This window comes from Podarcis erhardii (genome assembly GCF_964252035.2).
Source record: "Podarcis erhardii genome assembly, chromosome: 17".
NCBI classification, from domain to species: domain Eukaryota; kingdom Metazoa; phylum Chordata; class Lepidosauria; order Squamata; family Lacertidae; genus Podarcis; species Podarcis erhardii.
In genome coordinates, this window is record NC_138515.1 from 16761573 (window position 1) to 16776637 (window position 15065).

At 43.0% G+C, this 15065-nt stretch overlaps 1 protein-coding gene and 1 long non-coding RNA gene across 6 annotated transcripts in view; one reads left to right on the forward strand and one right to left on the reverse strand.

The window, feature by feature from the left end:
• Positions 1-4: 4 nt before the first annotated feature.
• LOC309332530 lies at positions 5-12277 on the reverse strand. Of its 2 annotated transcripts, none has more exons than XR_014152120.1 (3): positions 11735-12277; positions 3722-4497; positions 5-3306 (listed from the first exon to the last, which is right to left on the reverse strand). It is a non-coding gene; the product is annotated as an uncharacterized lncRNA (long non-coding RNA). The 2 variants fall into 2 exon arrangements; XR_014152121.1 differs by having other exon boundaries at positions 5-3310.
• Positions 12278-12528: 251 nt separating this feature from the next.
• Positions 12529-15065, forward strand: part of KDM4C (lysine demethylase 4C) — a gene marked incomplete at its 5' end in the record, with an annotated part of 189539 nt that continues 187002 nt past the window's right edge. For 3 of the 4 annotated variants that reach the window (XM_081844867.1, XM_081844869.1, XM_081844870.1), the window contains one exon: positions 12619-12703. Of the gene's footprint in view, positions 12704-15065 lie in introns of all 4 variants that reach the window. The other variant, XM_081844872.1, reaches the window with a different exon arrangement.

The following is a 15065-nucleotide window of genomic DNA, read 5'->3' on the forward strand; positions in this document are numbered from 1 at the left end:
CCCGCTCACCCACCCACCCACCCCAGGATGGCCTGAACCGAGCAGCGCGCAGAGGACAAATGACCCGAGGTACTGGCTTGCAGCCACGTTCTCGCCCGGCAGCGCATCATCCGTATTTTCCGCTGCTGCAGGAGTACAAAGTGCCGCTGCTGCGCTCACGGGTTTCACTGGCGACACATCACCCCCCCGGGGGGGGGTCCCCCCTCTTTCTCTCACCAGCCTTTGCTGCTCTCGGGTTTTTATCATCAGGCAGTGTTTTCAGTGCCTGCCCCTAGCAGAGCTGTCAACGTTTCCCTTTTTTTAAAGGAAAATTCCCTTATTCCGAATAGGATTCCTCGCAAGAAAAGGGAAAAGTTGACAGCCGTGGCCCCTAGGGTTCCCCTGCCCTCCCCCTGCTATAATAAAATTGGATGGCCTGCGGTTAATGGCCCGACCTTCTTTACTTTCCGAATTCTTAGCTGCAATCCCCTTTTCACCTCCTTCCCCTAGGTGAAGTTTAACTTCAAGTTCAGCAGCTTTCCCCACCTGACTGCTGCCGGCTTAATCTGTTCTGCGGCTTTATCTCTTCCTGCAAACACCAAGCGCTTCCATAGTGGTCCCTTAGGTCAGATAAAAAATGGGAAAAGCAGCAGCTGAGAAGAGTGGCAGCGTTTTGTGTTTAAAGAAGCACTTGCCTACTTTTCCCTCTTACTTAGAGCAAGGGTGGGCAGGGGTAAAACTAGGCTTTATTGCACCTGGGTCAAAGACCTAGTTTGGCACTCCTCCATGAGCATTACTGGGCTGGGAGCCTCAGTGGAGCTCTTCTGAAGGCTTCACCGGGCCCCAGAGCAAAAAATCAAGCTAGCCATCCCCCCAGTAGCTACGGCTCTGGGGTGGGGCTTGGGGGTACAGACCCGTAACACAAATTTGTATATGCTAATTCACAGGAATAGTTACCAGGTTGACTTTCAGAAAAGAGTGAACTGCAGCAAACTCTGACTCTTACCTACTATGGTTTACTGTGGGCTATGGGGTGCCAACAGGATTGTCTGGGTACCCTGGGTGTAGCGGGGGGGGGGGGCAGCTGCCCCCACCAGAGCAAGTAAATCAATAAAAATACTTAAGAAGGGGGCATTTCACACATTGCATGATACTCAAAAGAAGTGTATGATCCTGCTGCACTATTTTGGCTATTATTGCTATATAACAACTTCCTCATTTACTTTCATCCTTTTTATTACGTACTACAAGTTGCCATAATTTACCAATGCTTTCTTTGACTTCCCAAGTTCCACTGAGCTTTAGTGTAAAACTGTCGTGCATCTGTCTACACTCATCTCCTCTACATATGAGTTTTTGAGTTTTATGTTTTCAGAAACCACTCCCCTTCTATTTTGACTTCTCTCTCTCTTGCTTTGGAAACAAATTACTGAACAGCAGTAGCAGCCTCAATACTTGCGAGGGATCATATTCCAAGGGAGTCAAGATAGGTTTTAGCAGATATTTTGAATCCAACTCTTGAAAGAATGGAAGATGTCACGCTAAAATGGCTATAGCTATGAAGCTAACTGAATTATGCTGGACAGGTAACTTTCAACCCCTGTTTTACAAGGGAGTAGAATTGTACCATAAGGTTTGGAAAATAATTGTAAAACATTTTGTACACTGAAAAATATTATTCAAACAAATGCTTAAGTGAGCATGAGCCTGTATATCCAGACAAGCTGATGACATGTACTTAGGGTTGCCTACGCAATAGCGAGCTGATAAAGAATTGCAAAAAAACTAATGGAATTACATCATGTAATGACATCTGCACTTGCTATGCTGACAGGGATATCCATTGGCAGTGTATTTGCCTTTCATGTCCAGAAAAGAAGTGGGAGGCAAAATTTGTTCTTATGTATACAAGTAAAGTTAGAAGTTGGCCTTCTTTATCCAAAAGTCTATTAATTTATTGGATTGTACTCGCCATGACCTTAGCCTGTCCTGCCTACGATGACAGAATTTCTGCCTTATCTATTACAAAATACATAGCTTTTCTGGCTTCACCATTATCTTTATGGAGTTGCCCTCGTTACTTGAACATCTCTTAAGAATCCCTAAAAATGATAGCCTTTCTCAACAAGTATTGCAAAATAAGAATTTAAGAAAATCAGAAATGATGAGATGGGAGTGAAATTAGGGAGTTTTCTAATCTCCTTCTCTTCTAAGGGCAAAAGATCACACAGTATAACACTAAATTAAAGCATTATGGATACTCTGTGCTTAGTGTTATCTAATTACTGGTAAATAGTACTCACCTTGTAATGCTAAATATGGGCTAGGAATATGCTCACCTGATAAAAAAAATCCACTGCCTATTAACAGTGCCTGCTATCAATTTTGTTATCTACTGCAGGCAATTATGCAATAAGTACAAGGACTCCCCTTGCCCAATCCTGAATTACTGGGAAATAAAATGGGGCTTTTGGCCAGATTTAGTTATTTCTAGCTTCGTGCCAGTAGAAGGTTGAGAAACTCAATGTGCAGATCTGTAGTTCTGCTTTTCTTACCCAGAGGTAAAATATATCTACTTATTTTTGTTTTAAAAATGGTCACTGAAAAAATATATTGGGAAAAGCATTTCCTTACCATTTAAGCAACTTTTTGAGAAGGGGCATTTGTTAAAATCATCATTATATATCCTAATAGTGAACACAGCTCTCCAAGTGCCAAAACCTATATAAAAGGCACCAGCCATACACAAGACGGAAGGGTCAGCAAGGGTTTCAGAAATGCAAATAATCTTGGGGGTGGGATCTACAAGGGAACAAAATAGCACAAGGAGAACTGAGCATGCTCAGTGGGCACAGAATGCTGAGTGACTACTGGAGGAGAGAAAACAGAAAAATGGGGAGGTGGTGTGGTAAATGGAGTAAAGTACTAACAAAAAGGGTCTGACTGCCTGGAACCCTGAAAAGGAGATCTCCACATTGCATTGTTTTGTTGCTGGTCCTGCTTATCAAAAGTCTAAGAAAAACAGATGCGAACAAAATGACATAGATTCCATAGCTGTATTGGGTGCAGAGCCTGGGAGGTGCCACAGCTATGATGTAGAATGAAAGGCAAGGGTGTGTGTGTGCCAGATTTTGGAGACGCACAGGGTGCCAATGAAATTTGAGACCCCAAAATCCACCATTGCAGATTCATAGCTTTTGCTTACAAGTCATTTCATTCTCCATACTCAAAATTCAGTTGTTCACCTTTGCTCTTATCGCAGTAACCTTAAGATTGCTCCAACGGTCCTGAGTCCATAATATGCTGAGTTGTAAGCTGTGTGCTCTGCTTTCTGCGAGGGAAAAAGAGTCTTAGTGTGTACTCTCTAAATCAAGCACCAAGTCTAATATGCATAAGGAACTGAACATTCACTTCCTGGACCATCTGGGAGGGGTACTGGCTTGGCTTTAGAGCCTGGGGCTAAGGCAAAGGACAATGACCAGCTCAGTGAGATCCAACCATCAAAACCCACAATTTCCCCAGCTTTAAGAAATCAGCCACTGCTGGACAGGACTCTGAGACAGGGACATCCTCCAGCGCATTCAATGAGCTTCATGCCCACAAAGGGATCTGAACCTAAATACCATACATCTCAACCACCAATTGGTGGTATCCGCCAGCCTTAAGTGAAGTCTCCAGACTCGCTTTTTTGTTTAGAATTACATCTGTAACAGTCCTCTGAAAATATTCAAACTAGAGTTACCTTTTAATGTAAAAGGTGAAGAATGTGATTTTGCCATGCTACGGTCTCTGCTGGAAGTTGAGGTAAAGTTCAATCTCAAGATAAGATATACCAGCTTAATAGTACAAACAATTAAAATGCAAATGGCTTTGAAGCGGAAGTTGGGCTAGAGCTTTGGTGAAACGAGGAAACATATTTTAAAGCATGTTGTAATCCAATTAAGACAAAATTCTGTGTATAGACAATACACACTTGTTCAGTTAAGATTATGACTGCAGATAGGCTCCACAATTTTGTTGAATTTTATTAATATATGCATGAATGAATACATTGGGCATATATACTACTTCCTTTAGCCAAAAAGGCTATCAGAGTGGTTTACAGAAAGATAGTCTCAGGCTCACAATCTAAAAAGACACAACATACAGGGGAAAAGAAATGGCAGGGAGGAGGGAAAAGCAAGCTCAATCACAAGTTCTTAAAGCAAGAAGCAATAAACATTTTAATTTTTTTAAGTTTGCACAATGATACTACACTCTGCCATGAACTTATCAGATGTATAGTATAACCTATGGAAATGTTTGACATGTTATAAAATAATACTAGATTTTTACATATTTGCTAGAGATGCAAACCTATATAAAAATGAAGATATGCAATTGTGCCTGGGATGAACTTCTACTTGCATAACAGGACTTCAGGTTCCTCTCTTCCTCCCTGCCGCCTCCTGCACATCCACCAAATCTCCTTGGGAGGGTTGGGGAACCATCTGGAGCAGATTTTAAGTAGGGGTGGGGCTGCAAGAGAGAAAAGAGGAAGGGGAATTTTTTTTTGCACCATGTTATGAATCATCATATGGCTAGAAGCAGTCAAACAACAGGTATCATTGGGTATCCTTTGTATTTTATACCACAACTAGTAGAAAAAAATGACCCCTAGACAGTTAAGTCCAGTCAAAGGTGACTATGGGATGTGGTGCTCATCTTGTTTTCAGGCTGAGGGAGCCGGCGTTTGCCCAGACAGCTTTCTGGGTCATGTGGACAGCATGTGGACAGGACACTGTGACGAGTGCTGGAGTGCACAGAAATGCCATTTATCTTCCCGTCACAGGAGTACCCATTTATCTACTTGCACTGGTATGCTTTTGATGCTACGTTGGCAGGAGCTGGAACAAAGCAATGGGAGTTCACCCCATCATGCAGATTCGAACTGTCGACCTTACAATCAGCAAGCCCAAGAGACTCAGTGGTGTAGACCACAGTGCTAGTAGAACTGCTAATGATGACTAGCGCAGAAAGTTTCAATATCTTAGATGTGAGTAAACATATAAATAATCTCATCCCTATCAATAATTACACACTACCGGTGGGGACCTCCCGTAGGTACCATTTTATAAGAATAGAGCCTTTAGTGTCGTGGCACCTTCCTTCTGCAATTCCTTCCCATTAAATATTAGGAACTATTTCTGTTGTCTTTTGGTGTTTACTGAAAGTTTTCCACTTCCAACAACCCTTTCAGGTAGAGCTATTGCTTAGTCTGCATCTGCATTGGAAATGTTTTTAGATGTTTTACCATCTGTGTGTTTGCCCATTTGGGGAAAAGGGCAAAATATAAATTTAATAATAATAAGAATAAGTAGTAGTAGTAGTAGTAGTAGTAGCTGTCGTACTTGGTAGTAGTAGTAGTAGTTGGGAGATTTATATACTAAGGGATATAGCTAGGAATCACTTTCTTTTCACTTGTTCTCCTTAATTTGATCTTAGCCGAATGGTCAATTAGTGCAGAGCAGAGGCAGAAGAGAAGCAAAGCAATAATAACTGTAATTAGAGAAACAAGTAATTAAAGCATGCCCCTTCATGAGAACATAAACCGACATTGAGGCAATTAAGTGTCTACTTGGACAAACTCCCCAGTGAGTTGAATGGGATTTACTCCTAGGTGTGTAATATGATTGCAGTCAAAGAGGCTATCCATCACTACTTTTATAGAAACAATAAACTGAACCTACAAAGTTAATGAACCTGAGAACTGTTAATAACTTACATTATGAGATCTTTGCCATGAAGAAGAGCGTTGCTACATAATACAGTTATTTTGTGCTATATTAAGAGCTCCAGTTTAGCTCAGATTCTACTTAATTTTGAAAATGCAATGCCTCAGCAGCACTGAAAAACTGTGGTGCAGAAGAAACCTAGATAACCAATTCCTTTACACCACAACATTGTATATGTCCTCTTTCACTGATTAACAAAAGCCTAATTGGGAATCTCTAATTGCCAAACATTTAAGAAACAAATTTTCTCACAGTCAGGCTCTGCAAAATTAAAATAGTCCATTTATCATGGCGGAAAATAGAGATATTACTGAACTTTAAAAGAAATTTCAACTCTAAACACAATTACTTCTACATTTTGGATCTGGATGTAACATTTGTAGGAGTGGAAGCTCTCATCATTTATAAAAGGAAAGGCGTAACACTAACTGACTGAAAGGGTATTCACAGTTTTTACAGAAGAGGAAGCTATGACTGAAAGGGTATTTAGTTTTTGTGCAATCATTTGTGCAGGACATTCTGCAAGAAGGTCAGCAAGCTGTTTGTAGACATTCACAAGCCACAGCTTTAAACAAAACCAGAAGTTTGAAAGATTGCACTTTTCATCAGAAATACTTGGTTCAATAAAGTGTTACAAATTTATCCTTTCTTCATAAGAAGAAGAAGAAGAAGAGTTTGGATTTGATATCCCGCCTTTCACTCCCCTTCAGGAGTCTCAAAGCGGCTAACAATCTCCTTTCCCTTCCTCCCCCACAACATAAGCTTTTCCTTATGACCAACATAAGAGCTCTCTCTCTCAAAAAAGCCTATTATAGGCACTGCCAAGTTCCCTGCTACCGCTATAATCAAGAGAATTCTAAAAAAACACAGGCAGGGGAAGACCTTAACTCACTGAGGGATGGGACCTGTGAAACCCTCAACTGGTTTAGCCAGTCAGTCAAAGCAGTTTCCTGGGGTGGGCCTGCTGTTGCATGCTGACAGCTTCTAGCAGCCACAGGTGAGAGAGCTGAGTGCAGGGTAGGGACCAAAGGCAGACAAACTACCACATAAGGAGCACAATGTGTCCCCCATCAGAGGTACTAGCCCTTCCCTGTCACCCATACATCCCACTGAAAAAAGTACAGTTCTACTAAACATGGCTTGGCACCTGTCAAGTCCATGGAAATTATACACAGGTAAAATTATGCAGACTCAATGCAGTCACAGCACGAGAGACACTTGTACTAGGCAAATTCTTTACTCTTTACACCATTGTTGGTGTGCATCATTTTTGAATAGTCACTTGAAGATGGAGGCAACACTTTGCGTCTGAAAATGACAATGATACATCTCTGAGTATGGACAAAGTGTTCTGCCTTTTCAGCCACATATGAAGTTCCAGCAAATTACATTCAGGAAAACTATTTAAGAGCTAAGGGCACAGCTCTATGGTGATATTAGCTAACACTCTATTCAAAGAGTGCCCTGCATATTTGTGTATACTCCAAGCTATAATCAGACACCTATTTCTAACAAAAGTTCAGCTCTAAATGTCAGATTTAATTGTGATGCAATACTGCCTAAGCCCATCCATAAAATTACAGTTGGTAGCATAAATTAGCAGCAAACTTAGTCCGGATGCACTGCTACTTCCAATATAGATTATTTTGAATTTTTAAATTAAAAGTTCATTTCTGTTAGCCCACCTCAGGGGATGAAGATGAATATTATTTTGCTTAGCTAATTATTCAACAGAAAAGAGGTTCAAAATCATGCTTTGGTTTTCTAAAAAAACTTTTGTTTGAAACTAATTGCTGATTTTTATACAGTAGGCAGAAGTTGTTACCACTGACTTGAGATATAACATATCCCAGTTTTGGAAGCACTGAGTTAGAAGAGAAAAGTGATATATACATCAGCTATAACTTTATATACCGCATTTTTCGCCCTATAGGACGCACTGGCCCATAGGACACACCTAGATTTTTTTTTGGGGGGGGGAAATAAAGGGGGAAAAATTATTCCCCCCCCAGGCGCGGGGCTGGGGTGGGGAAAGCCCAAGCTTCCCCCTCCCCCAGCCCCCAGAACGGTACCCAGAGCGATGCTGAAGCTGCGTGCAGCTTTGGCATCGCTCTGGGAGCTTGTGGGGCTGGAGGAGGGGGAAGCCCGAGCTTCCCCCTCCCCCAGCCCCCAGAACGGGACCCAGAGCGATGCCTCCCGCTGTCCCCCGAGTTTGTGGGACTGGCGGTGGGGCTCTCCTGAAGCCTGGAGAGCGAGAGGGGTCGGTGTGCACCGACCCCTCTCGCTCTCCAGGCCTCAGCAAAAGCCTGCATTCGCCCCATAGGACACACACACATTTCCCCTTCATTTTTGGAGGGGAAAAAGTGCGTGCTATAGGGCGAAAAATACGGTATGTAATGTTCATGCCCATTAACTAGCAGTTGACATTAGAATGGAACCTTACCAGGTTTTGTTCAGTTTCAGCAACTATCCATAATAATCATGTCTGGAGCGGAGAATTAATATGCTTGCAAATATGATATAATTTACAAATCATTTTTTAACATGTTTAAATCAAGGTAAGACTATGACTGGGCACTAACTACTTTCTGTTAAGAGTTAAAACACGATTTCTGCATAGAGAGTAGTCATTGTTGTCTCATCACTGCCATCTAGTGTTAGCACACAAGACAGAAAAATACACACCCTGTTAACAGTAACGTTAGCAGTGACACCTTGGGCTTCTTCAGGAGGAAGGGAAGGATATAAATTGAATAAACAACAATTATTTTTTTCAAAACTAAGACCGAGTCATGTAAGAGGTAAAGAGGCTTAAATATCTTTTTTTTTTTTAAAAAAATAATATTTATTAAATTTTCCAATAAGAACATACAAATACAAAACAACTACAATGAAAACAAACACAAACAAAAAACAAGTATAATTTCAAAACTTATTTTCTCAACCTTATTTCCCCGACTTCTTCATACCTCACTGTTTTGTATTCTAGTTTCATTATCCCATCAGCAACTCCATTCCCTTATTTCCCAAAAGTTTTTTACTAATTCCCTTCCTTTTCTTACTCTAATGTCTCTGAAAACCAATATTTTTAAGTCCATGTCAATCTAACATTCTTTAATCTTGTAATATTTATTAAGATAGTCCTTAAATTTCTTCCAATCTTCTTCCACTGTCTCTTTCTCCTGGTCTCGGATTCTGCCCGTCATCTCTGCAAAGAGGCTTAAATATCACACTGCATTGTGCTTTACATTAGCGGGAACATGTTCTACTATCCTATAGTTAAGAGAGTCTGATCATGGCAAGCTCATAAAATTGGAATAGGCTGAAAAAATGGTACAGGGAGCAATGTTATGATTTACCAGTAATGTATTTCAATAGTTCATGTAGCAGAACTGACCCCCAAAGTCAAAAAAGAACATATAAAGTAAACCACAGATTAAGTAAGTTATCAAAAACATAAAAATTGTTGAGATTGTTATTTCATTGATTGCTGACCCTGATCCAGGCGGGATAGCAAAAGTTTATTACAGGAATTTTGTGCAACTAACTGTTAAGGGCACATATTCTTCGGGGGAAGGGAGAATGGCAACTTTATAGTATGAAAGTTTTCTTTTGCAGAGTAACACTTTCAAATGCACCCATCATTTGGTAAACACTTTTGTCTCAATTACAGGCTAGCAGACTTAATAACATTCCACGCTTAAAAGAACTAGTTTCAAAGGTATTCCCGAAGAACTACTAAATATTACTATGTGCCAATTGCAAACTAACCTGTAAAAGGAGTTATGGCACAGAAGTTCAAGGTTAGGCAGGATTATTACCATCAAAAAAATGTGATTTCTAAACACTTGGCTGCTTTTTGGCATTAACATCATGTCACAGCTCAGCATTTTAATTTTTTTATATAAGAGTAGCAAGTAAGATATTTTGAGCTTAACGACATATTCAGCTGAGAAGCTAGAAATAACGAACATATAGAAATCATGCCACATTGGAATGCAATGTATTTAGGATTTTTCATGCATTTTCTTTGTGTTGTGCCACCAAAAGAAAGAGTGTGGGCAGAGTGCTGAAAGAGAGCATTCTTCAGTTACCACTGTATTGCCCAAGCAGAAAACTGGGAGTAAGCGGAGGCAATGGTTGCTCCCTGCAGCCACCTTAATCACTCACACTCACTTGCTAGCAGGAGGGATGAGGGTGGTAAGCAACAGCCCTGTAAGGTGCAGTCGCTGTTACCAGCAGTGCTCTGTTCTTAGCTGTACTGTTTTGGATTTTTGTTAAAAACTTTTTCGTTTAGGTAAGCCTACCCAGAAATGTAAAGCTGATGTGTATTTTAATATGTATTCTCATTTTATAATTATATTTTAAACTACTGATATTATTGATACTGTGACTTGTTTAGGCCACCTTCTTTTTAAAAAACTTACTTTTATTCATAATTACAATGCATATTTTATGTAAACTGCTTAGAGGTTTTTACAATCAAGTGAGATACAATTCAGTTAAATAATAGCAAATAACAGTAAATCTTAGCTTACTGAGGGGGCGGGTGTATGCATGTGGAGGGCGATGCCTGGAATCTCCAGGGAATAAAACAACCTGCAACTGTAACACTTTGTAAACCGCTTTGTAAAAAAAACAACAACAGTGTATAATTTTTTATGAATTCATGTACCCCCAAAATGGCACCCTGTTGCCTAGAAGCTAGATTCCCAATATATGGGGGAAGAGGGTCATTATGGTTAATCATTCAGCGTATGCTTAAAAGCACAACCATTTCTCTCATTTCCTCACATGTTCTGGCGCTAATAACAATGTATTAGGAAGCCCTAATTAAAATGTATTGCTAACTTCCTGGAGAAAACACAGCCCTGTTTTACGTACCTCAGGAACAGCCTGGTATGGCAGTTTAAGAAGTGTGGAGGCTGTCCAAGGAGGGCGGATTAATCGCAGTTAAGGGTCACCCAATGCTGTTTAGCTCTGAAGGCCTTCTGGCAGTTCCCTCAGTGCCAAAAGTTACAGGGAACCAGGCAGAGGGCCTTCTCTGTGGTGGCACCCTCCCATCAAATGTCAAGGAGATAAATAGCTATACAACTTTTAGGAAACACCTGTATCAGGAAGTTTTTAATGTTTGGTGTTGAATGAATGAATGAATGTATTTATTAGAGTCACAGACCAGAAATATGGAGATATACAGCGATAGAGAACATGTAAATATACATAGGTTAAAATCATAAGCTCTATAAATTTATTAGAGCTAGAGCACAGTAAATAACAGAGATACAAAACAATTAAAATATGCAACTGACGACCTTAACCGCTAATTCAAAACATGTGTGTTAAGACATTGGCCATTAGAGTCATTCTGAGCTTGTCTCCTTAGTTTTATAGTGGCAGCACAGAATGTGGCCACTTTTAAGGGAATCTCTGGCTCCCTGTCTTCTCTTAGACATTTTAAGCAGCTGTCACCAGATCTGCTTAGGGTTCGTTGCATGCCTGGAGGGGAAAACAGCGAATGTTATGTCCCCATAGTAATGACAATATTGACAGGGCAGGAGTAAGAGTTTCAACTTTCTTCAAAGCACGTGGGAATATGGTTTACCTCCAATTCTGCCCTGCGGATTATTTATTTATTGAGTGGTTTATATACAAGGTGATTCATAATGAAGTATACAGTTTCCATTTATAGTGAAGGGAAACTGTATACTTTATTATGACTCACCCTGTGTATAATATGTGTGTATAATATTTTGAATGTTTTATGTAGTTTTTCAATTTCATTGTTCTGCATGGGACAATGACAATAAAGATATCGTATATGTATCGTATATATCGTGCGTGTGTTGGCAGCCGGCCCAGAGCGACTGGGCCAGGTGAGTTTCGTGCTCCTTTCTTACCTGCCTCCCCTCTAGCCTCCCCTACAGCTCTGCCCGTGTGGTGATTTGTCAAGGCACCTGGCGCCACAAAGGAGGGCCTCTCACCTCCAGCTAACCGGGCGAGGGCCCCCTTCTTCTTCCCGCCACCGGCCGCCTCAGCTCCCGCGCGCTGCGCCTCACGCCGGTTCAGCCAAACCGAACTGGCGGTTACAGCGGCACCTCACAAATCCCGCACGCATGCGCGCAGCTGGGCCTGCTGCTGCCAAACAGGAGCTCGCGCTCCTTCGCCTCGGAGTCTTGAAGGTCTGCCGCGCTGTTAACCCTCTCGCGGCTGCGGGGGAATGAGGAGGGCGGGCTGAGGGGAGGAGGAAACCATCGCGGGGGGGGGGGAATCTCTGAGGTGGAAGAGGGAAACAACGACGACGACGACGTGCTCCCAGCAAAGGGCCGCCAACTCTTGTCATGGGGGAAACACACCCACCCCACGTGGCGACCCCACGACGTCCACCACCACCACCACCACTGGCTTTCTCTTCCGCACTCCACACACCCGCACCCCCGCCTAATTCCCCGCCCCATCCTCCTCAAGTCGCGAGCCTCCTTCGGTCACGTGGCCTCCGAGGCAGGAAACCCCGCCGCCGCCGCCGCCGCCGCCGCGTTCTGGCGTCACGTGACGCCACAGCGTTTGCACGCGGCGGACGAGAAAGAGCAGAAGAAAAAAAAAAAAAAAGTGGGCGGGAAGGTGTGGGAGGAGGAGGAAGCCCTTCGCCGACAGAGGTGCGCGTGCGCGGCCCGTAGCTGTCATTCCGCGTACATTAGAACAACAAGTCCCCACCAAAACGAGGAAAGAGGGGAGGGGAGGGGGGAGCGAGCGAGCGAGCGCGAGCGCGCAAAGAGTTGCCGCCGCGGTCGGAAGCTTTCCGAGGAAGTGCGGTGCGGTCTTAGCAGCAGCAGCAGCAGCAGCAGGAGGAGGAGGGCTCCTCGCTTCCAACCCCCCTCCCTTCCCTCTCCCGCGCTGTTAACCCCCTCGTGCCCGGCGAGCCAAGGCGTCGGCGCCTGAGGCGGAGGGAAAAGGTACGGTATATCCGGGCATGGCGGGTGGTGGTGGATAGGAGGGACGGGCGGGGGAGGGGGGTGGGTTTGCCGTGCGTCTCGTGAGGGGGGTAACAGGTGGAGAGAGGGGGGTCTCCGGAGGATGGGCTGCCGGGGGTGGGGCCCTGGGAGGAAGGAGGTGTCTCCGGAGGCCCTGAGGGAAGGAGGCTCTGCTGTGGCAGCTGAGGGGCAGGGAAAGGTGGGCAGAGCAGCGCCGAGGGCCGGTGTTGTGAGGGGGGAGGGATATTTTGGGGCTTGGTTGGGGGTCGCCGTGGGACCTGGCAGGAGGGTGGGCCGGCCTGAGCCCCCCACACCCAGGGGGGCCTCTGAGGGAAAGGTGCTGCTCCAGGGAGGGGAGCGAATGGCTGGCCAGGAAGGAGGGCGGCGACGGGCCCTTCTTCCATGGCCAAAGTTGGCTCTGGCAGGGTTGAGGCGCTTGGTGTCCCTGTGGATGGGGGAGGGGAAATAAGAATAAAAATAAACACCGAACAAAATGCTGGGAATTAGAGAAATGCCTGCTTGGGTAGGAAGGGCCACAGCAGGATCCTTGGGACTTGTGAGTCTATGGCCACCACACACAGGAAAGCCAACCCTTTTGAGGTGCAGCTGGCTCTTTCGCCCTGGGTTTCAGTTTAAAAGGAAAACAACAACAAAAAGAAACAAATCACGGTGTTTACTTTTAGATTGCATTCCTGGAATAATGAAAGCACTGAGTCATCTATAGGCTTCCTCCAAGGGTCATGTGTAAGCTGCCAGAACTGGGTGACCGCAGCTGTTGTTACACTTGACTTTGCAAGAAGTTTCCAGATGTGTCTCTCATGCGAAATGTTTGCGGGTTCCTTATTGGTTTTGAAATGTTTGGTGTTGTAAAATCTCGTATTGTAATTCTCAGAAACTGAGAGATGTAAAAAAACTAAAACCCTCCACCTTTTTTTCTCCACTCCTTGCTTGAAAGTTTTCGTATGCTAAACTAGTAGCATGGCATCTCCTGTGTAGCTGTATCAGAGTATGATAATTGATTGTTATCTAGTGATGTCCCCCAACAGTAGCTGAAGCTCATGTTGTATAACCAGAATCTGGTCTGTTGGTATATTATTGAAACAGCAGTCATGGCATAATCAACATAAGCCACATAATGGCTAACCATTGAACTTTCAGTGAGCCTTTTTAGTTTGTGAATGTACAAAGTTTTGTACTTTATAGTCCACAATATTTGATGCCACAATCTATTAAACTTAAAAGTGTCACGAGACTTGTTTGTTAGGACATTTCCAAACTTTCTTTATACACGTTGTTACCTGACTGATGCAAATAATCCCTTGTCCAGGTGTATTCTCAGTTCTCAAGATGCAGTACTTTGCTTCTGTAGAATTGTGTAGCTCCACCCCTATTCCACCCATTCCTGGACTGCAATTTAATAGTCTGAGAACTCTCCCACTCAAACAGTGGAGTGCATATAAGACCGACAAAAGTAAAAAACTCCAGCAAAAGTTTTTTTTTTTAAAAAAACCTTACGTTAAAATAGATATGTATATTTATATGGTTCTTTGGAGCTTGCATTTTCCAAAAAAATAATAATGCTAAACTCAAATTTTAAAGAAAATTGTGAGCTAACTGCTACATTTCTTTTCTTCCTCTGCAAGTCTAGTTCCCGTGTATTGTATCATGCTATCATGCGACTGGCAGGTGCCAAGAATGAAATCTAGATGCAGTTTTATCATTAAGAAGGCTGAGGCAGTCACCTTAGGTAGCTTATTTTTGGTGCCATTAAGGGTGGCAGAATGAGAGGGAGACAAAACTGTTCTTCGGGCACAATTCACTCTACAAGTCTCGATGAACTGGAGAAAGGTGTGCAGCAGTATGTTCATGAGTGTGCTTGGGAGTGTTGTTTGGATCTTCTGCCTCAGGCATGGGTCAGCCCTGATAAAATCCAGGTTCAACCCTTCAGATAATGTACAAGCTCAGTCAGAAACAGTGTTTCTACTTATTTATGAAAATCGAGCTGGTGTGAATTGAGCATCACTCTCTTTCTGCAGGGCGAGGGTTTTGGTGTATTGCTTTTTACAAAGACGAAGGCAATGTGTTTTCCTTTTGCTAATCCATCCACTGGTGGGCCCCTGGGAGTGGTGAAATGCTCTTTCTTTGCTTGCTTTATGTGGGTCATGTAGATCTGAAACGTTGCACATGAAGTCACAGTTATGCCAGCCAATGTCTCTATTATCATTCTGTTACCTAAATGTTTTAGAAAATAGTATTATTTTAGAAGCATGGGGCACTTTTGCAAGGGAAAGAATTTCAGAAATTGTCAAATGTAACAAAGCAATGTCTGAAATGCACAACAAAT